This window comes from Aphelocoma coerulescens, chromosome 14 (assembly GCF_041296385.1).
Source record: "Aphelocoma coerulescens isolate FSJ_1873_10779 chromosome 14, UR_Acoe_1.0, whole genome shotgun sequence".
In the NCBI taxonomy this organism is placed as follows: Eukaryota; Metazoa; Chordata; class Aves; order Passeriformes; family Corvidae; genus Aphelocoma; species Aphelocoma coerulescens.
The window spans coordinates 7,275,379-7,302,414 of record NC_091028.1 but is presented as its reverse complement, the minus strand read 5'-3'; the positions used below and the strand labels follow the sequence as shown (position 1 = coordinate 7,302,414).

The window sequence follows — 27,036 nt, the reverse complement described above, 5'->3', positions numbered from 1 at the left end:
TACTGTACCTTGACTGTGGCATGAAGAAAGCAGGATACTAATGGATCATCATTGCAAGGGAATTTATGCAAGCCCGTATCATAAATACTAACCTGTGAGAATGCAGGAACAACAAGAAATGTCCCAGATGAACTGACTGGCTGCCTACAGGAGCATCACACTGCTTAAAGAATCAACTATCTTTCAAATTCACACCAACAACTTAGCTGAGGGTATTTCCTAAGATGAATAGATCACATATGGCAAGCACAGAAAACAGACATATAGCATTTGTCTTCTGAGGTTTAAGAATATTTTGCACAGTTTGTGCTGTAAGGAGCTAACAAAACTAAGATAAAATGGAAGAGAATATTGTTTGATAATATTGTCTTAAATTGGGTCTGACAGATTTAATGTTTAAGGTAAAATAAAGCTCATATATCATAAAAGATCACTGATGTAGCACTTTAGACTCTTCTTCTTGCCTAAAACAGATTTTTTAAACGTTTTAAATCAGGTTTTATTAGGTTAGGTTAGGTGTCATACATCATTGCAAAAGTAATCTACAAAGGCACTTCAAGGGCCCCCTCATCTAAAACAATAGGCCAGCAGTATTTTTTTTTTTTTTTTTTTTTTTTTGAGGATGCATATTGTGAGCAGGCCCTGATTCTGAAACTCCTCATTTCAGAATGTGTTGTAGGGAATTCTGTTTATTTGGAGGTAGAGAAACTGTTCTGAAGTAATGGCTCTGAGGTGGTGCACCAGGAGTACTGCACAGGAATTAATCACAAGAAGTTCTGGTGTTTATCTCTGCTCAGATAATGCACCTCGTCTGCTCTTACATCATGTATTCCAGTACTGATTAGAATTACATAGAGTTTCTTCTGAATTTTAAAAATAATATAGTATGAATTAAGAATCCTTACAGATTTTAATGAAACAGACATAAATCTTGCAAGGTAATAAACCTTTGATGCAAAGGTGCTATTTAGTTGTATTTGTAGCCTTACCTCGTACAAACCCAATTATCATTTGATCCTCTAAATTTAAAACTGTACATTTCCGTATTGGAATTGTTTTAATAACAGATGTGTTCATTAGGCTTTGATAAACACATATTATGTCCCTGAGTAATAATTCAGTCTTTATTATGGCAGTAAAAGAACTCCAAGACACAAGAATGTGGTAGCGAAGAGAGGGATCTTCCCAAATCTGTCCAACCAAAGTACTGTCAGAATCACTCTCTAAGTATGTGCTGCTTCAGTATGTGGTTTTTAATCATTAAAAAGTGCAGTCTTTTGTAACTTGAAGATAAGGATTTAATGAGAATTTTTGTGAATGTATTACTTTCCTGTTAAAATACTTGGAACGCTTTGTTAATCCTAGTAAAGCAGCAAATGGAATGTAAAGATGAAGGGAATTGAAAGAATATAGTCCTCCTCTATAGAAAAAAAAAATACTACAGAGCTGAATGGTAAGGTCTTTACAGAGGAGTATAAACTGAGTAGAGTATTAGAAAGTATTCCTACAGAGCATGACTAGTTTAGTTCTTAGTGAAGTAACAAAATTTAAAAATTTAATAAATCTTTATTAAATGATTTTTGATAATATGGGAAATACCTTATCTGTACTCCTATAAATGAAATATCTATTTCTACTTAATTTTTAGATTTACAGCCAGATTGATTGTTTTTTAGCCAAGGTCAAATTTAAGTGATTAAAATGATCATTTAAGGAGCAAGACCTAACCAGTACATATTTAGATATATATAGCTATATATACACACTTATGGTTTGCTTTAGTAGATGGAAAGGAAATTCCCCCTTTCTATAAAGCCCACATTTCAGTGACTGTAGGGTTACTTAACAGCTTAGCCCCACTAAAGATGGTGTCTGGTTTTGTAGGTAAATCCAGATTCAGAGTAGAATCTTTCAAAACTCAGCAAATTCCTCTTTGAGTCCTACCTACCTTAGATGCTTATCATGTGAGAGGATGAATCACTCTTTGACAGTATCCATTACTCTTCACTGATAAACAGTCTTCTTGTTCATCATGGTCCCTAGATTTTAGACACCCAAAGTAAGGAGGGATTAATTATCCTTAAAGTCACTATGTTCCTTAGAGGATTAAAAAATGAAAAGTCAGCATATTATTTTTCTTACATACAAGATCAGAAGAAATCCCGAAAAAAAAGGAGTATTCTATTATTGTCTCATTGTTGCTGCCTACTCTATTTATGACACCAACTTATAAACTGCACAAATCTATTCCTGCAACCTACAGATACCTATATGACAACAGAAAATTCAGCATGAATATAGAAAATATAATGCGTTTATCATGCAGAAATAATTTCCACCTATAAACACATTCTAAATTGTACTAGACAAGGCTAATATCACATAATAAATAAAGCAACTAGACATTTGACTCACAAGAATTTACATGATCAAAGATAAAGTCTAAATGACAAAACAGTTAGTAATTGCCTCTGTAAAATTACTGGCAGTAAGATTTTTATGTCATTATTATCATATTGATAAAACTTTCTACAGTATAAGAGTGTACACTTAACATTTTGTTGTAAAAATCCCTGTGGTATAAATTATAATGAAACTATCAAATTTAATTAGAGAATCCCTACTGAAAATCAAGAACAGCAGAAACAGGTGTCTCTATTACCTGACATCTGTACAAGGCTTTGAAATCAGAAGCTGATCTGCACAACCATAAGTTTAGCATACCTTCAAATAAATAGATTTGTAAAAGACCATTTTTCTTCTAATGAAATACATCAAAACATTCTTTTGACAGAACATTTTATTCTAAGTCCCTGTTTCTATATTTCGCCCTAAAAATCACTTTTATAAATTATGAGTGTTACATAGATTGGTGTGAATTGAAAACCAAATCTCAATTTATGAAAAGAGTCTTGATTTGAACAGGCTGTTTTGCTTTTAAATCAACTAGAAACCTGGATCAAATTCCCTTTAACACATTCAGTGTGCCTGAGCTGATTTTGGTTTCATTTCAACTCAGCAAATAGTACTGGTGACAGGTAATAACATGAAACTTGAGAGATTTTGGCCGTGATTCATTTGGAATCTGGAGAATTAGTAAGTCTGAAGTATGTGAAACCAGTACAAAAGTGAAGGAATTATCCATGCTAAAATTTTCATGCCTAATTATTTACCAAAGTGAAAAGTTTTTGCTGTATTCATAAAACTAAGATCCCAATTTGTAAAACTGTGCTGAACAAGGAAGGTTCCCTCTCCTATCAAATGCAGAGTGATAAAATATTGGAGACTGTAAATGCTGGTTGTTAAAAATGGCTGGTGCCTGTCCCAGAGGAGGTTCTCTATGGAACACAGACTCTGATAGCTGGATTAACACACTGAATAAATAAGGACGATGACCTTCTAGATATTACTATTGGCAATTTCTTTGTACTCATTCCTCTGGAATACTCCTGTTGGTTTAGCAGGAGAGGGCACAACAAATTAACCATAAATCCTACACTTAATTCTGCATCTAAACAGGCTCCTTTGCTGCAGTGGGAGCTGCCACTGTAATGAGAATTTGTGTGTGTGAGGGCGAAGTGTCCCATGGCTGTGTATCTGTACGTCCCTTCACACCAAACACTGTCTGGGCCGGGCTGTGACCTCAGGCAAGAAGGAGACTGCTTGACTTTGTTATAAAAAAGCATGTTGCCTGATAACTATGTTATTTTACATTGTTCCAGTAGTTCCACCAAATAAAGAGCTGTTGCGATGATGAGACACGTCTCAGGTACTTGCTTTGAGCTGCAGACCACTATCAAATGAGGAGCATAATCCAGAAATCATCTAGGAAAACTACATGTTGTCCTTAAAATTTATGTTCAGAGGTATTGCTTGTAGGTGTTATTTCACACTTTGCACAACAAATAATTGATTCCATATTTCAATTATACACATATACATTTTCACTCAATATTTACACTCTTCTTAAAACCCATTATTAATGTAACTCTTACTCCCCATCATAGAATGTAGCATAAGGTTTATCCTCAAAGCAAGTGCTTGACTATAGTGAATAATGTAAAAAGCACATTTGAAGCATGGAAAAATTGCAATAGGAAATCTTTTAAGGATTTACTGGAAAAGGCAAACTCTGTTGTTAGCCTAAGAGTTTCTCCTAAAATGCAATAGTTTAGTTAAAATACATAGGAGAAGCCTTCACAGTGCTCTCTGCACTCAATTTGACTGCAGCCAATACTATTAATCCTCTTAAGTCATAAATACTGTAGGAAAGACATGCTAATAAAAAAGACAGCACTGACACCATTTATCATGTGTAGGAGTATATAAATACTGCAGAAATCTCTTTCACTTTTACAAGAAAATCAGCTTTGCAACAATTTTCTGAGAGACTTTACTATAATTTCACTGTGAAAAATATTTATACTTTGAAAAATCTATTTAAATAAGCACATGACTTTAGTTATCATTGCTGTATCTATGTCAGCTTTTAATGAAAGACTTATGGATGTGTTATTAGAGTTTCTGCTATCTGTTCTGTTTGTGGGAAAGTTTGATTTAATAATGAAATCTGCTCCATTTGAAAAATGCATTTCAGCCTTACGTCAGAGCTTTGTAAACCTGGATTGGTTTGATATCTAAAAATGGCTTATAGTTGGGAAAAACAGGTATCTCTTAATTAAGACACATTACAATGAGGTTGTTCAAATTAACTACTGTTAACAAAAATGCCCAAGTTACTTATTTTTAGAAAGATTTAGCAAATAGCTGTTCTCTGATGCAAGCTTGCTGCAGAGCACTCTGTGGGGAACCCCACTCTGTTTGTGGAATTTAAGGGCATTGGTGGAATTTACAGAGTCCATACACCACATTCCATAAATGTTGATAAAGACTGAGTTTCTGTTACTTACATAAAATTTTTAAAGGTTGTCAAAATAAATACTGCAAGTTAAAACTCAGCAAAATGCAGCATTGTTTTTCCAATAATCTCTGTTTTCCAGGTATTTCTAAAATTGAGTTGTTCAGCCCATTTCCTATTATGAAGAAATCCTTTATAATTTTGAATTATGGATAGTGGCAATAGTCATAAAGAAGAAGACAATAAGTATAGCAGTGGCTTTGGCTCCAAAATCTAAATCCTAAATCTTTATGACATTCTAGCAGTAGTTTTTTATTTGTGATATATAAGTGTGATATTCTTTCCTGGGCAAACTCTGCTTTTGTAAGAAGCTCTGTAATCTTCACTGAACATAATTCAATGATGGAACTCCACAGAGGAACCGGACTGCCTGGATGCAATGCCATGGAGAACTGAAGAATTTTTATTCTTTTGACTCAACAGAAAATAAATAAAAGTATATTTTGCTTTTGTTTTACAATGTTTATGGGAAAATGAAAATATCTAAATTTTGTCATAATCCTTGTTTTGCTTATTCCTTTCCTAAGGGAAAAATATTCTATTTTGTTATTTAAAGTCATGTTGAAAACTGAGGTAATTTGTGTCTGTGCAAGTGTGAGGATCATGTATATTATGTATACTTAGATATTCACAATGAGTATAACTTTGGAATGAGAATAAAACATGAACGAAATACTTTTCCCAATACCAACTGTATAGATTTTTGAAGGACTATATAATCCTCACAAATGCCCTAGGGCCCACTTTTGTCTGTGGCAGACACCTTCTTGCACATACAATGATTATAGGAAAAAATGCTAGTAAATAAGACATCTCTAGCTAATAGTAGCAAAGATATCATTTATAGTAGTAATGGAATTTACTGTATGTACTGCTATGGATTATACTTTTGCATGGTATGACTTTTTTGTTTCAACCACAACTCAACAGGATGGCAAAGGGAGGTGTGAATACACATAAATGTGAGGGGTCACGACAAAGCACAAGAGTGTAATGATGGGAAATTTTTCCTAGAAATCATCTCTTTGCAAGAAGCTTTAAATGTATTTCCTCCACAGAACTCAAACCAACCCCCTGATGTAATATTAAAGTGAGTGGCTTGCCTATGTATGTCCCTTACAGCATCATTCCTTATAACTGCTTTGTACGATACAAGACTGTACAAAAAGGAGTTTGCTGTGACCCCACCTCTGCAGTTCCCAAAAAAACTACCACTGAAACCCTCAATGCCTACCAGAAATCTCAGCATTGGGAAGGCTAAGGAATTTGCCAGCATAGTTTTTAAAGAAGCCAAGAGGATCATCAATTATATACAGTGATTACATTTTTGCCTGCTGATATTCATCCACTCTTAGAAGGAAATGAAAGCAATATGTGTTTTACTTCTCTCATGCTTGTGAATGCAAATTCCTGTTAAAAAGTGATGATGGTTACAGCTTTTGTACTTTCATTTTCCCCTCCAATTTGTCAAATACAGTGAGATAGAGTGCTAAAAAAAGGAGGGAAGAATAGAGGTGGCAAGGCATCTAAATATAACCAAGATTGTTTATATCAATGAGCTCTGCAAAAGGATAGTGTGTTTATGTGACTCTCTCAGGGAGCTGGTTTGCAATGCTCACTTATGCTGTGCATCCCTTATTGTTCATATCTCAAATGCCTTTTCTTTTCAAGGCTCTAAACATACAGATCAAAAGTTTAATTATTAACGCAGTTGTGGAAATTGAAGTATTGAAGCTGAATGACTCTGTCAAGTCAATATTTACTATTAGAAATAGGATTAGATTTCATGTCATCCCTCCAAATCTTGCATCCAGTATTGTCCACCTACCACACTGTGACACATGTTCATGTGTTTGGGTTTAAGTGCTTAGCACCCAGGGAAGAGCAATCAGGCAAATGACTAAAAATTTCTTAAGGATAACTCAGATGTTGAACATAAAACTCCCTCACATTTCATGTTACAATTCTCCTCACTACCATTTCTCAGGAATGTTCTGATTCAGCCCTGTGGAACACTTTGTGTGCTGCAGTTTAACTGTATTTCTATCATGGTACCAGCAATGTGCCAAAACAGCGATGTCCCCACACCCCACGTGTTGCTCGCTCCAAAACCAAACGTGTCCTATCTGCTTCCATCCCTGCTGTCTGTCACAATTACTGTTTTTCATAAGATAAGAAAATCCCATTTTTACCACTGGAGAGCCAGGCTGCTTAGGTCACAAGATTCTCTTGGCTTAATCCTTGTGTATGAATCATGAACTTTCCCTAATATGTACCGGCATTCTTCAGATGATCAAGCTAGCTTATGAAGGCTTCCAGAGCTTTCCACATTAATTATCACCATGTTTAAAGGATCTAAAGCAGCAGCTAATTAAAAATTATTATGACTATAAGTTGTTTATTCTTACTTTTTCTTTCTGTTCTCTATCCCTCACTCTTGTGTGGGTTGATATTGTAAATGGCAATAATACAATTCAGTTAAAAGAAAACAGCATATGAAAATAATTGTGAAAAATATAAATCAAACTGAAAATGAGCTATGTGCAAAATAGGAAACAAGTTTTCTTGCTTTCTACACTAGAATGGGTCAAAAGTAAGTTATAAATGGCCACAATTTCAGTTCAGAAAAAACTTTTTTCTCACATTTATTATCAGAAAATTGTAAGATAACCAGACTAATGGTAAGCCTCTACTCTGCAAATAAATGACGTACAACTTCTGCAAAATTTGCAGAAGCACACACACTATTGAGTAGTCATAGTAAATACCAGTGATTAAGTAAATATTCTGTTAGAAATAAATAAAATGAAGATTTTTAAAAGAAAAAAGAAACTATTTCTTAACATTTGAAAGTGGAAACAGAATATTCAGTCTAGATTCAGAGTACAGAAAATTGCTGAAATAAGTCTGGAATTCTAAGTACTTTCAACTGGAAACATGACAATCTTGGGCACCTCAGGAAAAAAAATTATATTCTTGCACCAAATTTCTATACTAAATCTAGTAAAAGTAGAACAATTAAAAGCCTATTAAGTTTAGCTACCAAAATTTTTTTTTTTATCTTTTACCAGGATAAGCATATCTAAACAAAGATGGGGTTAATTCCTCAAACACTGTTTTAAGTGTGGCACAGCATGATAGGAAAAGAGTGTGTTTTATATTTGAAAAAAAATAAGGAGATTTGTACTTAACTGGCAGTTAATTACCAACATGTATATGTGGATCAATTATATATGTAAGAATAACAGGACACACCCAAGTCATAGTCAAAAATCCTTTGGGAACTTCTGTGAAGACAGCCAATATTTTTTAAATAGTCGTGATTAAGCCTGAAAATAAAAGGAGAAAGCCCTAAAAGAAGATCACAAGTGAGTCAAAATCACTAGTGGTTACTCATATTTATCATCCAAAGTGAGTCAAAATCACCAGGCATTACTCTCATATTTATCATTATATACACTGTAGTGTAAGAATGCAGTCAAGAGGAAAAGAAGAAACAAGATGAAAAGAGCAAATCCATCTTTAATATTCTTTCCAAAGAAAGAATATTTGAGAAGAGTACTAAAATCTGAGAAGAATACTACTAAAAGTAGCATTAAATAGAAAATTCTTCTCTAAGTGCTCAAATGAGTTCTGAAAAAGAACTAAAACCAATGGAATAAAATTCCAGTTTGTCTTTTTCAGAGAGATCCTTTGAAATCAAATTCAGATACTGTATGTAGATATTTAAAATTTTTTTAAATGTACAAAAATATCATAAAGGTTCAGTACAGTCCTGTTTTAAGGCATAATTTAGTGACATACTTGAACAAGTGAGTAGCTGAACATGAGTCTTGCTTCCAAGGACTTGCATAATTCAGCACCCAGGTTCAGGAAATGACTCTAAGTAATACCAGCCTGATTCAATAAACTATTTGAAGACACAAGGCATTGAATTTAATATTTTCTATGTACCTAATCAGATAAACAGAATCTTGCCCCAGAATGGAGGTGTCTCTGCAGAAAAAGAAACATTGTTTAGTTCTGTTAACAGTTTTCCTGACAGACTACAGTATACAGAAATTATGCAGAAAATCTAGCATCTGTGGGTAGAGATCTATGCCATCCCTGTCTTAAAAAACATTATTTATTAGGGATAAGCTCAAGGCACTTACGTGAGAGCTACATCCAGATAATCAACACTTTTGGAAAAAACCTTAATGTATTTTTTCCAGACTTGGTGAAAAACTCTGCAAAGTCTTGTAAACACTTCATAGCATCATGCAAAAATTTAAACTGAAATTGTAGGCTACCACTGTGCTGAGTTTTTAAAGGACAAGTTTAAAGTTCTCCAGAAGCTGTACTGTTTGACTGCTAACTCTTCTGGTCCTGTTCCTCACTACCTCTGAAAATATTTTGTTTTGTTTTTATGGAAGGGTAAAAATGTGCAGAAACTGTTTCACAATTCATATTAAGAAACCCCAACTCTAAAGCTCTGCATTCAACACAAACACAGCGTTAACATCCTAACCTAATAATGTACTGTCCTACTTTCGGATTTGCAGACCTCAAAATAGGAATTCAAATATTTTACTTTGGCACTGGGGCAAAATTACTTCCTAAGACAAAAAAAAAATTGAAAAAATTTCATTGGTACTCCTTCCAGTCCTAGAAACTGTAGAACCAGAAGCTGTTTCGAGATGTGACAATGGACATGATGTGGATCAGTAAGGGGAGCCACATTCAATTACTGTTGTACAATGGCATTAAGTAAGCGGAAAGGACGACCGAAAAGAAACATTTCTAATTCTGGTTTTTTCCTTTGGATGAAATGAGCTTGTGTAGAGCTACAAAAACGAACTAACATTACAATGCCAGAGTACAGGCATGGCATGCTCCACGAAGAATCTGTTTGTATCTTCCATATGCTGTACAAACACAAAAATAATGATATATCTGAGCAAAAATACATTTTATTTATGAAGAGAAAATTATTAATAAAACTATTTTGGGATTGCTTTAAAAGCTACAATGATAAAAATAAAGGTAAGTATATAGCAAAAAGTGAGATGGTTTTGAATGCTAGACAGGTATACAAATTATTTCCTAAAACTTCTTTCAGTTACTAATAAGTGTGCCATTCTTTATGGCCCATCTTTGCCCTGAGAGCTCCATCATTGATCCAGTGCAGATTGTTGATTAATTCTTCATATTCTCTGTGTATGACTATATTGAAGTATGGAAAAGTAAAGATACACAGGACTTACACCATCTTTCTTTTCAGTCAGCAGTTACATCTCTTATTTATTTTGTTTAGTCTCTCAAAAGGACAAGGGAAGGAGAACAATAGATTTTCGCTGAAAAACATTGTTCATAATATATGATATCTACTTCCAAGTATTAAATTCAACTTAATATACGCAGTCATCAATAGATATGAACTCCATGGGGCAGTGGGGCAGTAAGGCTACAGCGATTAAACACTACCGTAAGTCACGAGTACTACTGGTGGCTATTCTCTGTCTTTCTACCCTAAAGGTTTTCTCTTGCCTGATGTACCAGTAGATTTACATTATAAACCTGATTTTTTCTTATGCATGTAATATATTTTAATATCATTTCAGCAACAGCAATTGCAGCAGTTTAACATTCAACACTTATCTCTTCTTCATGATCTTCATTTATCTACCTTATTTATTATCAGATAATGCATATGTATATGCATAGGATTCTTACCACATTCCATTGCTGTTTATGAATTTTAACAGCAAATGAGATAATTTTTTCTTCATAACAAACAATGCAGCATGTTATTTTTATGTACCACTAGGAGAAAACTGATAAGGAGGAAATGAAGCAGGGGAACAGAAAAAAACAGTAAGAAATGAAATCCAAGTTTCTAGTGCAGGGATGTAATGCCAAGAAACTGCTCCAGAGAAACGGAGTAACTGCCAGCTTTTCTACCTGTTGCCAAGAAAATGTTGCTGTGTTCACTGATCCTGTAATTAAACTGAGAATGTTCTGAAACAACTTCTTCTGAATTGTGCCATCTTTTGTGACGGGGGAGGGAGCTTCATTCCTATAATACACCAATCGAAAGATGGTTCTTCTCCAAAAAATTAGGTAGAAGAGCAAGCTTGGTTTAATCGTGAACACACATTCTTAAAAAAAAAAACAACCAACATTTGGAAAGAGAAATCTTATTGCCTACAGACCTTTGGAGGGAAGCACAGAGCTGTAATTTGCATCGTTCAAAATACTCATGTGCAGGGCAAGAAGTTTTAATAGCTATCCTTTAATGTCCTGTAAAAACAGCAGTCTTGCTGAATTCTGCTGTTTTATCAACATTTTAAAATGTGAGTTACTAAGTGTAGTGTCTTGCAGCAAATTCTTGCTAGGACTTTTGATATTTAAGTTATTACAATTACCCATGCTTGTCAAGGTATTTGTATACAAGTATGTCAATAAGCCAGATCATACCAGTATACTCCTGTTCCCACATTTTATCTTGTTCAGCCCAATGTTGGTTAACCATGATTTCGTAAAGGCTGACTATATTCTCTTCACCTCTACTGTAGTCCTCTGGGGTCTTCTAGTAAAGCTTTATTTTACTTTGCACATCTTTTCTGCTTTCCTCATGCTTTTACACCTGATGGGTTAATGAAATGTTGGCTTTTCTTAGCCAAGTAATTCTTTGCTCTGTGGCTGGCTGTGGTAGGCAGGACAGTGGCCGTCTCAGACATGGCACACAGAAGCACCAAACAGTTGGGGTTGGAAGGGAACTCTGAAGCAGGTACACCTAGAGCAGATTGCATAGGATCGCAACTTTATTGGATCAAGAAACGTCTGGATCACCTAATAAAAGTGTCAGAAAGCCCTTGCTTCCAGAACAGTTCCTAATATTCTGCAGCAGATATCTGGAATCCCAGTGGAAGATACCACTGCTCCCTTATTCTTTCTGTGTGCATCCTCGGTACATTCCTACCAAGCCACTCTAAGCAGAAACATCCCTGTGTAGTCTTACTACTTCTATGAGCTCCATTCAACTCATCCTTAGATTCAAAGCTCTACAAATCTATACTGTACAAATTCCTTTCAAAGGTCCTTTGCATTACTGGATGCTTTGCCATGCTCAGCGTGAGCTCTGCAGTTTAAACCATCTTGACTTTAAGCCAATTTACTGAGCTTTCCTTTTAAAGATACAATACTTATGGAACTAAGAGGTACTGTAATTAACAGCAGTTTTAATGCAATTTTTGTCATATGAAAGGAAATTTAGTTTGTATCTAAATGATCAAATATGAAATATGTTTTTGTTTGGTCATTAGTTTCTTCAATCTTTTTGTTATTACCTATAATTATGAAACCAAGTATTTTATTTGGTATAAAGAAGTCCAGAAAATAGCAGTAAAAATATCTGCTTCTACACTAAGTTCATTCTCTAATTGCTTTGCTGTAATTTACTAAAATTATGTCTCGTGTGCCACCACTTACTATTTCTACAAAGAAAAAAATTAACACAGTCCGGAATATAATAATATTAATGATTATTAAAATCACAATTTCCAGTTTTCCTATTCATTTTTGTTAATTATCTCAACAGTGACTGAAAAATGATCATTAGAAAGGAAGACCTCAAAAAGCTGGCTGGGGAGAGTGTGTGTATGCTTAATAGTCAAACTGAAAAAAAATTTAAATATAAGAAAATATTACAGATAGTGCCCAAAGATGACAAGGCAACATCTCTGCCATGTGCTAGCTGGTATAAATTTTGAGGTAGTCTGTTTGTTGCTCATGACCAATCCTCTCTTCAGGTCGAGGAAGCAAAATATACCTTGTTAAGCACCATGCTTCAAATCATACCCAAGGGTATGATCCCTTGGACTGAGGACCTACTGCAGACCTAATCAAACACAGATTTTCATTCTTCTGCAGAGGTTCCCTAATGGCACAGAACAGCCAGAGCTGAGAATATTCAGCCCATGATGCATTTTAGCTATGATCCCCTCACCTGTTCCTCGCTATACCTCTAAGACAGGAGGGACTTGAGGGGAAATGCAGCTGTTGCATTTGTGTGGAGTTAAGCTCAGAAGCCCTTTGTGTCAGAGGTATTTTACACCTGTCAAAAGCATCTGTAACTGGCTCCAGCTGTGGAGTGACTCCAAGCCAGAAAGAAAGCTACTTCCATAGGCAACTGAAACTTTAGGAAGGCTGAGCACTAAAAAGTTACTTGCTCCGAAAGTAACTTTCTGATGATGACATGAGACCTCTTAAGATGACTACACTCAAAATTTACAAACCAGCACCTAAAGTTATGCAGGACAAAATACAGTCTGTGAATGACTGAATGAAGGTGTGCTAACAGAAGAATACTTCCTCCTTACTGTTATGGAAGTATTTTCCAACTTTTCATAAAGATTTTTTGCTGTTCTCACATAAAAGAATTGTTTGGATTTGGACTCCAGAAGACTTTATCTGAGTTGTTCTCAATATCTTTTCTTTGATCCTCTCCCCACATACAGTGATAACAACTGCCTGAATGTGCAGGCTGACAGGTTCACTCTGGAGCAAAAGCTGAGCACAGCTGGCACCCGCATCCTGCTTCATTTGCAGGAGAGTTGCTTTGTTTTAATTCTCTGTTGGCTTGTTTAGTTGATGAGTAACAGATCAGAGTCATTCACCAGACAGAAAACTCTGCTACTAATCTACCTCCAAAACACAACTCAGAAGCAGACCCAGGTCACTCTTTAATTTCTTGGCTTGCATCAGTCCTGCTCTCTCTTGCTGACATCAGCACTATCCACTGACTTCAGTGGACATGAATATGCCCAGGTGGTCCATTACTGATCATTGCTTCTATTCCTGACATCAGCTAATTAATTCTTGTACTTCCAAGCCAAGCTTTGGACAGTTTAGCACAGAATGAACAGTTAGCTGTTGGTGTTGATTCATTATCACCTGTTATTTCTCAAGCTGTCAGCACTGGTTCCAAATACATCTCTTCACATTTTCACTGCTGAGCAGTTCCACTTGCTATGGACCAAGAAGCAAAAGGTTTCCACCACTAATAATATTATGAGTACTTTTCAAACACCACTAAATCTACAGCAAGACTAACAGAAACTTTTGTATATATTTTGACTTGCTGTGAGAAAGGCCAGAAGACAGACGCACAGTTATATTGCACCTGTTCAAAACAGAGTAGGTTCTGTAAATATGGGGTTTTCAGTAGCCTTTCCAGTTGCTATGAGGAGAGCTAACAAAGCTGGCTAGCAGGCAGAGCTCAGCTTCTTTGAGCTATTGCGTGTTACAGTGCTCTCATCCTCTGTTTGTCTCTGTCCTTGTGCCTGCCCTTACAGCAGGGCTCTCTGCACACTCACCGGGTCATGTATGAGAAGCCACCAGATTTCAGAGGCGACATTACCAGCACAAAGCATCTTGTGTGAGATGTGACATCTCACAATTAATCACATAATTTGGAGAGGGAAATTCAATCTGGCATACAGCCCTTAATGTTGTCAGTGTATGACCTAGATTGCATTTCTCTAGATAGTTTATAAGAATGTTATTTGAGACATTTTTCAAAAGCTTTATTAAAATTAAAATATACAACTGCCTATTCCTCATTCACAAGAGCTGCTACCCTGTTGTAGAGGGAAATGAAACTTGCTTAACTCGGTTTGTTGTTCACAAACCCATCCTGTTACTCACTTCTTGCTTATCTTCTGGATGACAGAAAATTATTTTTCTTAGTTTATTCTACAATTTTTTATTTTCATACTTAGTGAAAGAGAAATGACTTGGATTACTGAATAAAAGTAGTACTTGCAGTTAAGTTAAAGGAAAATTCACCTGTTCTTTGTAGTCTGCAATAGTAAAAGACATCTAATTTGATCAAATGCTTTTAAAATAGGTTTGTTTCTTCATTTTTCCTCTTAACCTTACACTGTTTTTAACATGCCTGGTTACCCTTTACAACTCTAACAGGATAATGCTGTAGCAGCTTTGTGTTCTGCTGTCCCCTTCCTTTTTGCCCATCCCCCACGACGTTCAATTTCATATTGTGCTATTATTAATATTTTTTAAATCTTCCACTTTATTAACAAATATATTTTTAATGGCATTATTATTAAAATACCTTGTTCATATTGCTAATCTTCAAAATGGTTAAAAAATCCACAATCAGTTCATGCCTAAAATCCTTTGCAATAATACTGTCATGTGAAAACTCTTCTTTCTATTCCAATGTATAGAAGCAAAACCTTTACAACTGCACATGGCTTTAAAAAATGAGAGAAATAACACCTTGAACTTCTTATTCTATGACGTGTTTTGATAATTCAGTCAACCTTTGCAACAGGTGAAGTTGTCTTTGAGATTGAAGGCCACACCAAGTTCTTTTAGAGCAGTGAAGACATTAAACAATCTTTTTGTGAGGCAGATTGCATACTTGCCATTGTTTTACTGGGCTTATGGGTTAAAATTCATTTGCAGGGAGTTTTGGATTTCCCTTTAACATCAATCTACAAACTATAAAAACTAAAAGTGGTTTTTCTCTATGGATGTTTATTTTATGTATCACCACAAACACCACTTGGAATATAACAGTAAGAAGAGCTTTTTATGTACTCAAATGCATTAGTTTAAAAGAAAAGATTTGACAAAAAGTGTATAGGTTAGTTCAATTGCTTACTTAACTGCATTGATTGCAAAATGCTGAACTCAAACCAGCTCACACAGGATTTGTTTTAATTTATCTCTGTTGGAAGAAACAAAACAAATAAAACGTATAATTTGATCCAAATTCCAATGCTGTGCTCTGCGTTTTACTAGTACATGCCATCTAAAATGTATTAATAATGCCAAAAAATGAAACACTGAATGTGCTTCTATTTATTCTCCGTGTATCATTTTCTCATTTTGGGAATCAGGCTCTGAAGTGCTGGCAATTGAAATAATATAAACCATAAGTTTTTGAAAGCTATTCCTAAATATAGACCTTGATTACCTTTGTGGGTGGTGTTTCCTTGTACCTACATGAAAAAAAAAAGTTGTCATGACTCCTTTTTTATGCCCCACCTACAACTCCCTTAGTCTTTTGAAAGGTTCAGATAGAAAGCTGTGTTTTTCTCCCTAGATCTCCTGATAAATATGACAAATGCATTTCATCTGTTTAGAAAGATGAATATGCTTCAATTTTGAGAAAGTAATATTGGCACACATTTTTGTTGGGCCTGAATTGTAAGGGATTAACTATTACACTTATAAAGATTTCTGGACTATTACAGTAAACACTTCTTTGCTCAATGGATTTAGATGACAATTTACTAAGTAAATCTGCAGGCTTGTTCAGTTACATTTTTAGAGTGAATTTAACAAGGATGTGGAATTCTTTCTGGACAGTGCAGAAGAAAAGGTCTTTCCTTTTTTAGTTGCTACCACATATGTGTATTTCACACAGGCTTTCTAAAGAGGACTCTGCCAGCATAAAATACTAATTGGAAGACTTTCTCAGTGCTTTCTATCATTGTAAGAAAACAAAGCAGAAGAAGCAGGACCCTTACTATCATGATTCAGGGGAATTGATTTTTTGTAGATACACCAATAAAATTGTTCATCTAAACCTGCACTGTCTGCACAATCTGGGGAAAATGGAAAGCAGGAAAGCTGCCTTCTGGAAGCGACTACTTCTTTACCGGGAAAAAAATGGTGGCTATTCCCTGGGAACTGACTCTTCAGGAACTCTAGAATAACTAACTGAGACTAAACAGCCAATTTTTAAAAAGGTGGAGTGAGAACACTGTTACAGAAGACATAAAAACTTAATCTCTGAGTTGAGCAAGGATCAGAACAATCAGCTCACAGAAATTACCTAGGAACTGGTCCATCAGAAATGGATGTTTGAATACACACAACTCATAGCTCTGAAATTAATGCTGTTGTTTGGGTTTTTTTAACTGGTGATTCCCTAGAACCAATCCTGCACAACTACAGACAGCTGCCAACCAAATGTAAGCCTACAGGTAGTAGGCCAATTTGTATTGTGTAGCACATCATGCAGCATTGAAGACTATCATGGCAACAACATTACTACTATGGAATTTTTTTGTAAGCATAATGGTAGCAAAAAAAATACTTTAAACTAACATTTACTCTTCAAGTTTGCAGCAAAATGCAGCTTTCATCTGAATGTGTGTAGGGTAATGTCACTTCACCTCCCTCCAAAAGTGACAAAAAGGATGCATCTTGTCTTAACAAAAAAATTGCTGAGCAGTTTAGACTCACATCCTTCACAAGTGAGAAACGTTCCTTAACTTTAACATTAAAACTTTGTCATTAGGAAAATACATATGAAGTACCTAAGATACATACATGCCACAGTACAACTGTGATTTTAAGTCCACACATGCATATAAACAAACGGAACCAAAATTATTGGTAACAGTAATACCATGTTTCCACGGTGCAAAGCTTGTGCCCAGAAGTTCAGAAATCTCATACTGTACTGTTTTACAGTACTGTAAAACATTCAGATGGCACTGCTCATCATTACAGCCACATTTTTAGTCTGATTTGGTCTGCTGCCTTCAAACTCTGCACGGTCTTAAAGAGCAATTTTCATGATCTAAGTAAGTTCCTCTAAGAATGGCACTTCCTTCCTAGTGTTTCGGCACTTTAGGATTACTGTTGTTTGGCTTTCAATCACAAAGCTAAAAGTGTCTCAAATACTCTATATCATTATTTTGTAAATGAAGCTTATCAACGTCTATATGCCAGGAAGCCAGCAAATCTGCTTTTAAGCACCAGTATATCTCTGAAGCCTTAGGTGTTATTTCTGGAAACTACATTCCAGCATGACAATAACACTACTTTAAGATGGACCACCTTCTGAAGGTAGCCCCAGTACCTTCAGAAAATTCCAGAATTCAAGAAAATAATCGTGATTACTTATATATGTGCACTAAAAGGTACCCAACTATCCTAATCTTGTCCAGCTATATCCATTTCAACAAGTTCCTTTTCAGCTTTCAGACAACACAGCCACTTCCCTATTGATATTACCTTCCTGCTTTTGTAAACTTCTGACACCTTTTTTTTTGCTGTTCTATTTTCTTCTCAACAAGAGCAGCTCCTTCATTCTGTTTAATAAAAGGAGAATTCTGTGACTAACGTAGTGCATGAACTTAACAACATCCTCAGAAACATCAATTTCAAGGACTTCTATATGTTAATTTGATAATATACTCATTTTTAAGCATATTGCACGCATTCAAGGACAAATAAGATTTCTATTAAGATAATGGATTGAACTACATGATGTGAAAATTGCAAACAACAGGAGGGAAGGAGTAGTGACGGCAAGTGGTCATCATTAGACAATGCAGAGGCAAAAAAGAGGCAGGGAGCAGGTACCTGTCCAGAGACAGATGCCCTTGAAGTACAGAAAGCCACAAAATAATAATAGGACAGGTAAAGAAACAGATAAACAGGCCTGTGGCAGAAGAGCAAGATTTACCTCATGGTATTTAGCACAGCATTTATTTCAAAGTAACCTGGATATGTCAAGGGGCATGAAACCTGAGATTATGTAGTACTTTAGTCCTGGAAACCTTCTGAACCCAAAGGCTTCGTTTCCTCCTGAACTATGCAGGTGGGTTTAGACAATAAAATTATTTGCTAAGAACAGGATAAGCTACAGGGCACAGATCAGCTTGTGGAGCAGCCCATGTTTCTGACATTTCCTAGTGCCAAGAAAGTGTCTGGGAATCACCTTGCTAAATTCATAAAGGTGTAAAATTCTTCCTGCTGCTCTGAGTGATCAAGACAGAAAAATGTGTCAAAAATCATCCTTTAATATGCAAATACTAGTTTGCTGAAAATGTAAGATAATGAAAGAATATAGTGGTTCACAATGGCTCTGGGAGTTCTTTAGATTACTGGGAGCAACCTGAACTGTTTTTTTAAGCAGCAATTCAGTATTTCTCAGTAAGCATTCATGATTAGAATCATGGCTTTATTTCTTTTTTTTTTTTTTTACTTTTTTGACCTTTTCTATCTGGGACAACATATTTGTGTTTTGTGAGCTTCCAAGGACAAAGGTTTTATTTCTTTCTTTCTTTCTCCCAATTCTTGTGCGAGTAGGACAAATTCTTTGGGAATGAATAGAAGCTATTTGGCGTACAAAACTTATCCTTTTTTGGTTCTATCTTTCTCCCATGATGTCATGCAGTTATTTTTCTGAATGACTTCAATGTGTTTGCCTCAACAAGTCTGCTATTTTATTATTATTATTATTATACATATCTTTTTTAAAAGGAAAGTTCCACCTTTAAAAAAACCTCAAAACCAACAACAAAAAACCCCAAACTAGAGCACATTTTTCTTTTCTTTTTTTTCCCCTTTTTGGTTCATCGTAATATTTGGGAATTGTATTGTAAGGAATATATGGTAAGTACTACATGTGTCCTGTAAATATCAACTCCTGTGACAATTTATGTATTGAGAATCTCTGATAACATCAAGTTGACTGTAAATAATTAATAGGCCTCTTCTATCATTTTAGTCTTACTGTTTTTCAATCTGTTATTGTCAATACCTCTGTACTCCATTCTAATATTTAATTATTATTATGATTATGAAAGTATATTCATTTGATACAATTATATTAGTAGGAATTTTAAAAAGATTCTCTCCACCCCCCCCCCCCCCAAAAAAAAAATCTTAAAATAAAGGTTTCAATAGAAAGGAAATTTTAAAATAATTCTAAAGATTTCTGTAAAACAAAGATTTCTGTGATAACTGGAAATATACAGACATTTCCCTCTCATCTGGCTTCAGAAGTAAAGGGGACAAATTCCAAATTGCTAAAATGGAATTTGTCAATGTAGAGTTTGGAACAGGTAAGCAGGATAGCAAACCTGATAAGAAGATAATTTGTAACACTGACTACCTTTCCTGCCTATCTTATTGGTAAAACAAATTTGAATAATCTGATTGTTGGTCTCCCAGTGCTAAAATAACTACAAATTATTTCCTGAGAAGCTGGAGGAAAAGCACTGTTCTCCTAGCACTGCATTTTTTCTCTACTAGTGAGAATTTATAACAGTATCTTGTCTCTTGAGAGTATTGTGGACTTAAGGGGTTACTGTGTACACATTGTGGTACTTTATGGTGGCTACAGTCAGAAAAAATGCAGAATCTGTACCAGCAGCAGTTTTGACCTCGGGAACAGAGGTGTTCTTTCCACTGCACTTCCCTGGGGTGGCTGTTCCTCAGGGGGAGATAGCACTCATGGAGGGACTCAGGGACACTTGCACAGCTATGGACTACAGCAGTGTGGAAAAGAACTCCCCTGGGAACAATACCAATGACTACAAATCTGTCCCGAATATCTCTGATGTACCCTGTAGCATTGTTTCAAAGATGGCACGTGTTATTTATATAATATTTAAAATCCCCACAAATATTCAGTTTCTGTTGGCTTATTTCCTCTTTATCCACTCAAGTCCCTGACATACCACAGCTGTTCAAATATCCATTTTCATCTCAAAAATAAATTCAAAACCACACGTATTCACCCAATTTTTTGACATTTCTCACTTTCTGAAAGGCTTATGAAACTAAAATACAGCCATTATGAATTTTAATCTATTTTGACATTGAAGATATATTCTTCTATACAATTGATCACTGACAAAATTACATACCTTTGCAAAGTCCTTTAGCTAGCTTTTAGACTTGAACAATTTGAAATAAAAACATCTGAATTAAACACTCCACAAAATCCTGAGTAATTTCAGAAGTTTTAAACAAGACCTCTTATTCTTTTTCCATGGTCCCAAATCACATGTACAAAATAATGCCCCTCGGTTAGAACCTCTGCTTTCTGAAACTCTTTATACCCCTCTGTTATGTGCTGTGCCTTTATTTGTATTATCTCACAGTGTGTGCATTTATAATACAGCAGGTAAATGTAATGAGGAGCTGGTAATAAAACATGAGAAATAAAATCTTTGTGCTTCTCTCATGTTCCTCAAGGCTTCTCTAGGAAAAGCCCAGAAGAATTCCACATTAGAAAGCCACACAGAAAAGCTGTCAAGGACTCAGAGTAGGCAAAAAAAGAACGAGAAAATCTAGTCACACAAATATTTTTACTGTGGGAATGTGGTAAGTGAGTCTCTCTCTGGTTATCAAGAAAAATTTTGTTGTACTGCCATTTCTCTCATTCTCCAAGTTTTCAATGAAATTCAGCTGGTTAAAATCTAACCTTTCCAATCAGAGCTTCTCAGACTGTGGTCTCCATGAGACAGAAGTTGCTCTATGAAATAACTGCAATTCTTTTTTAGGGTTCTTTTTGGGGTTGGTTTTTGTTTGGTTGGTTTTTGGGTGGCTTTTTTTTTTTGTTGCTTTTTAATTCATGCACTTTCATTGCCACTCATGTAAAAAAGAAAACATCCTATTCTGCAACAGAAAACAAGGAATGGAATTCAACCCATACACTATTTTTATTCATTTATAAGTCATGCTTTTGGCAGTAATGCATGGGATTGTCTATGTACTTCTTTTTTCACTAAACTAAGACAGTTTGCTTTATATTTTCTGCATATTTAAAATACAGTGTCCTCACTACCATAAGCTATAATTAACATAAAAAAACCTGCTTAATTTCTCATTGGAATATATATCAAGCTGTTTGAATACTTGGCATAGGAGAACCATGGAATAATTACTCACTAAGTGGAATATTTAAAAAGAAAAGCAAAAGCCAAAAACCCCCTCCTTTTCTGTCTCTTCAGTTACAATTTTCTAACAGACTGTCCATACAGATCAATTGATATAAAGGACAAATTGTTAATTTCTTTTTAAGCAACATTACGTATTAGTAATGTCACATTTTTAAATTGTAAATAATTTTGCTGTTTTCAAGAAGTGCACTGTTAATGAAAAGATGCTTTTAAAAAAGGGTAGATCTAATAGGCAAGATGCAAAGGATGCAGCAAACTCACTACAGTTTAATTATGGCACTGATTTATCAGAAAGTCAGTTATCCAAAATATTTTGAGTTACTAGAAATTTTCCCAGGTATTTTCCCAGGACTGACAGGAACTGAGAAGCTTTTTAGCAAGTGGAGAGCATTCTTAGCAGATAAGCCTAATATTGAACATGATAGAATCCTTGCACAAGCTTTGCAAAGGTTCAATAGGCTCAGGAGAAAAAGATAATCAACATAAAAGAATTGTTTACACGTCATTTATTTCATTCTAAATATTATGTTTATGTCAATAAAATGAAAGCATAAAATAACAAGTACCTGGAGTTAAAAGGAAGTGATTTTTGGGGCCTTATTCTTTCCTTTGTGGCACTTGACATACATATTCATTTGTGGGTGAACTGTAAGTTAAACTAAGATTTTGTACTCAGTATTTTAACAGTCATTTGCACTAATTTTTGACAGACACTGGAGACAGCACAAGGTGAGAGATGACTTCCTGATTCCCCTTTGCAAGTTCCATGTGTAGCTTTATATGTGCACTAATGTGTGCTTATGAGATGATTAGAATTTTGTTGCTCAAGATTTATTTCACTGCATAGTTTTGTATGAATGATGAATTCTTTCTGCTCTCAGTTTAAGATGTAAGTATCCAGACTACTTAGTCATAGTGCAGTCAGGAACCCAATATTTAAACAGACTAATCATAAAAAATTAGTCATGAAAAATCTTAATTATTAAAGATGATAAAGGCCTGAGAAAGGTCAACATTAAACTGATGTTCCCATCCCAGTGATTTATTTCTTTTAAAAAATGCTTTTTTCAATCATCTGGATTCTTAGAGAAATCCTAAATTACTCAGGATTTCTGTAAAATTAAAATAATTACATTTCATACTTATTTAATAACTACTACAAGGAGTGAAAGAAATTACAGAGAGCAGAATTCATGCTAAATCATTGAAAATAATTCATTTAAACAGCTACCAGTAACTCATATAAGGTGGTTCACACATAAAATTGATTCGGTAAAGAAAAATCTCTAACTCACAAAGACAAAGCAAGTTCAGAACTTTTGCTGTTCAGTAGTTTTCCAGAATGCCTTGGAAACACATCCTTTAAACCATTATAATCAGATTTAACTGTCGTGTCTCTTAAGTCTCTTAGCAGCAGGTGAAAGGATTGAGTAACTGCAAACACTTTGTAACCATTAACTGCTGGTAATATCAAATAAGGCCAACCTTTCACACACTGTACTTTTTTTCATGCTAGCCACATCCAAAATTTAGGTTCATAACCTTTTATGCTAATTCCTCAGCATAAAAACTGGGGGGGAAATCTACAGATCACTGCTGAGCAAGTGAAATGAAGCTGCTATTTTTAAAATTTTAACACAGAGACGCATGACCCACAATGACCACAAAGCCAATATTCCTTTGGCTCTGCAGCCCTAGAATGGGACAGCTAAGCTGCAGAGCTGACAGATGAAGTGAACTCTGGAACCAAGAAATTCACCTACCTGTTCCCCAGATGTGGTCAAACACTTCAGAGACAGTTGTGATAGTCTTAAGATGTCACCCCTTTTACTAACTTTTTATCAGCCTCAAGCCCCAATAGATAGAACTGCCTTCCTGAGCTTGTTGGGTTCAGCTGAATTACCTTCTACAGCAGTTAAAGATTTCTCAATTCATTATGCCCAAATATCTGCAGTCCAGTCACACTGAGACCTGTGAGGGGACAGAGCATATCCAACAGCTCAGTGGAGCTCGTATGCACATATTTCGCGTGGAGAGAGGTTATGGAAATAATTGGGAATACAATTATCAAAGATTTCACTGTTTAAATCTAGCGGTCATACTAGGAGTTATTCCCAAAAGGGTTAAATCTTGGTTAAATACATAGATTTTTCACAGAAATAACAACAAGCACATGCTCAACCAGCAGGTCACTTTCCTGCCAATATCAAATCTCAATTCCAAGCCTTTGGGTCATTCCACTATTTCAAAGAATAAAGTTGCCAGACCTTTGTTTTTCAATAAGGATAATACAGAACACACGTCCCTAGTTTACTTTTAAAAAAAAATTTGAAGAACTTTACCATGTTGATTTTCTAAGTTGTTATTTCTTTGGACTTCGTGTGTTTGTTTGTTTTAAGGATTGCTGTGGTATTCATAGTTATCCAAACTACATCCCAGACTATGACATGTGGATACTTGGTACAGCAGCACAACTTCTAGGAGTACTCATTTAGAATTTGTAGACATTTGGACTGAGTGCCAAAACATTAATCCCACAGAATCTGAAGCATAAAATTTCTTTCAATTATATTCTTCATATACAAGAAATATATTTAACGCTATGAGATACAAGCAGATATAATAAAATGTACACTGATATAAAATTGGAACACTTAAAATTACCTCTTAATAATTCTTCCTTCTAAAGAGTTTTTAACACTATGAGTTTTAGCTAGTAAGTTCATATGTACAATAGTCTGGGAAAATCTAAGTAAAGCAATTTAATTTGAAAATGCTCAACATGACAGAGAAAGTGAAGGAGCTAATGCAATGCAAGTCCTTAGGCACTAACATTAGGGGCTCCTCCTGTCTCTGGTCACACATTCTTATTCCCTCTCCCCAAACCAGCATCTCCTGACAAGATGCTGGTCAAAAGGACCCTGCTTATCTTTTTCAGTAAGCTCAAGGAATGAAGCAAGTAAGATGCTATCCTTACATAAAGGGAATTATTTTCTGCCAGTTCACTTCCCTGAACTGGTATAACAGCAAGGTAGGAGTATGAAGCCAGGATCAAGATGACCATTCCCATCTGGAATTTTACTGTGTGCAAGTCAAAAATAATAGATAATGCTATTATTCTCTTTGAAACAACAGCAGGAAAAAAAAAACAAAAACATGTGGCTGCCTGGGGAGGTGGTGGAATCACCATCCCTGGAAGTGTTTAAAAAAAGATTGGATGGGGCACTTGGTGCCATGGTTTAGTTGAGGTGTTAGGGTTGGACTCAATGATCTTAGAGGTCTCTTCCAACCTGGTGATTCTGTGATTTTGAAACCACAACTTTCGAAGCCAAAATTATGTTTCCAAGCTTCTAGCCTTCTATGTGTCTATTAGTTTTTCTCATGTTTCTGATTCATAATCAGTGTGAGATTCTCTTGCTCAGAGAAGTACTGGTTATATCTTAAGATTTATATAAAGCAACTGCTGGCTTTGTAAATCACCTTTCTACTTAGAAGTTACGTGGTGTGATAATTCTCACTTTTCATACTTTATTCCACACTAACACCTCTTACATACTCTTCACATAAGAAGCAGTCAGGTGAGTAAGTATTGTATGAAATAGAGAATGCCAGCAGCGCAGCTTGTAGGTAAAATGCTCAGAACTGTTAAGAAACTACCTTTGGAAAAGCTCTGTGCCGACGTGGGAAATCTATCTGTGTGCAAAGTAGGAATTGTGTTCGTGGTTATGAAACTGCTGAATCATTAAATACCTAAGAGGTATTAAAAGGATGTGAAATCAGCCATATGCTGTCAGGGCTGAGTAATCCATGTCTCAGACGTGGGGCTGTGGAAAATGTCCCACCCTAGCAGCTTCCAGTTAAGAGGGAACAGAAAATGACAATGGAATGTCTCAGCCAGATGGCAACAAATTCACCCAAATTCTTCCTGCAAGCCAGGGTCTTAAGCTGTAGATTTCCCTCAGAAATGAAAGGAAGATCAACAGCTACAACCAGACCTCAAAAGCTAAAGCATTTCAGAAGTGCTGTGGATCACAGAAAGATGGAAAACTTGTGCATGGAGAAGGAACACTGAGGCGTGCTTTGCTAACTGAGGGCCAGCCAAATGAAAAGGAAACTGGCTTCAGAACTGTGACACAGACATGTATGCAACATAATTTAGCAAAGTTATATACAGAAGCGCATGGCACAGAGTGCACAGACTATGCCCAAAACAACATTAGAACTGAGGAAGGGAAGTATACACAGTATATTCAGTGTTTTCTCAGCTGTATGATAGATGCCAGCTAATACAAAGAATCATTGATTTAATGAAATTTTTACACCTGTCCTTGTCTCCTTCAACTATCACATCTTTCTAAGAGGTGAGCTTTATAAACCCTGAGTGAGTAAAAGGGGGGCAAAAGGAAAAGCTGTGCTTAATGTTTCAGAGAATGTAGTGACACAGCTGTCAGTGCTCATCCTTGGTGGGGGGCACACGTGCAAGCAGCCAGCAAAGTCTCACACTTACCAAGGAAGAGAAGACAATCTGAAAGCTGAACCAGAGAGAAATCTGCTTTCCACTTAGATCAAACAAAACTTAACGGTATATGGGCTTCAAGAGAAAGAATGGAAACAAAGCAATCCTGTCCATTTCCAGCTGACTGGACATTACGAAGCCTGTGACAAGCCTGTTTATTCTCAGTATCGCATCAGTTGAAATTTGCAGGTCAGTTGTCAAATTTTCACTTTCAATAAAAGTTAACATAATTATGATTATTTCAGGAACCCTTCCATGCAGTCATACTTACAAGTGGATCTTCACTACAGGGATGCTCTTCATTAAATAACTTCTACACAATTTGAGCTGTTACTTGTCTGTTCTTTCTATGGTTTTAGCCAAATGCCAGAGGAAGATTTCCTACCTGAGACAAATACTTGCTCCCAATGAAATCTATATTCTTCAATATATTGTAAAATTACATCCAAGCTACTAAACTGGAATTTCAAACCATTTGTAGATATACCAAAAACAGGATCAGGACAACATTCAGAGCTGTTTTCTTAACATTACAGGTAACTAATTCTGTCTTTGACTTCTTTACTCATAAGAATTATTTATTCATAAGATAGCAATTTGCATTTTTAATACTTTCAATGCCTCTTCATTATTACGTATTTCTTACTTGTTTGTAGGAAAAAAGTATGAGGGTGCATTGTGATTTTCTTCTTTTTTTCTGGGTGGAGAACCACAAGCAGGAACTTTGGAAATCACACATTAGCACAAAATTCAAGTCAAACCATGTCCAAACAGCTCTGGCTGCCTGTACTTCAAAGCACTGGCAAACCCCCACACAGTGTTCTTCCAAGGTTTGCTCGATTGCCATAGCGGTGAATCATGCATGACCATAAAAGAAG

General features: G+C 35.5%; 1 long non-coding RNA gene across 15 annotated transcripts in view; it reads right to left on the bottom strand.

Annotated features, from left to right (window-relative positions):
* LOC138118444 (uncharacterized) overlaps positions 1-26,672 on the bottom strand; it is a 96,338-nt gene extending 69,666 nt beyond the window's left edge. For 11 of the 15 annotated variants that reach the window (XR_011155140.1, XR_011155142.1, XR_011155132.1 and 8 more), the window contains exons 1-2: positions 22,209-22,582; positions 1,949-2,039 (exon numbers count right to left, since the gene is read on the bottom strand). This is a non-coding gene — a long non-coding RNA (uncharacterized lncRNA). Of the gene's footprint in view, positions 1-1,948; positions 2,040-22,208; positions 22,583-22,937 lie in introns of those variants that run through there. The other 4 variants (XR_011155134.1, XR_011155135.1, XR_011155139.1 and 1 more) reach the window with 4 other exon arrangements.
* Positions 26,673-27,036: the final 364 nt, after the last annotated feature.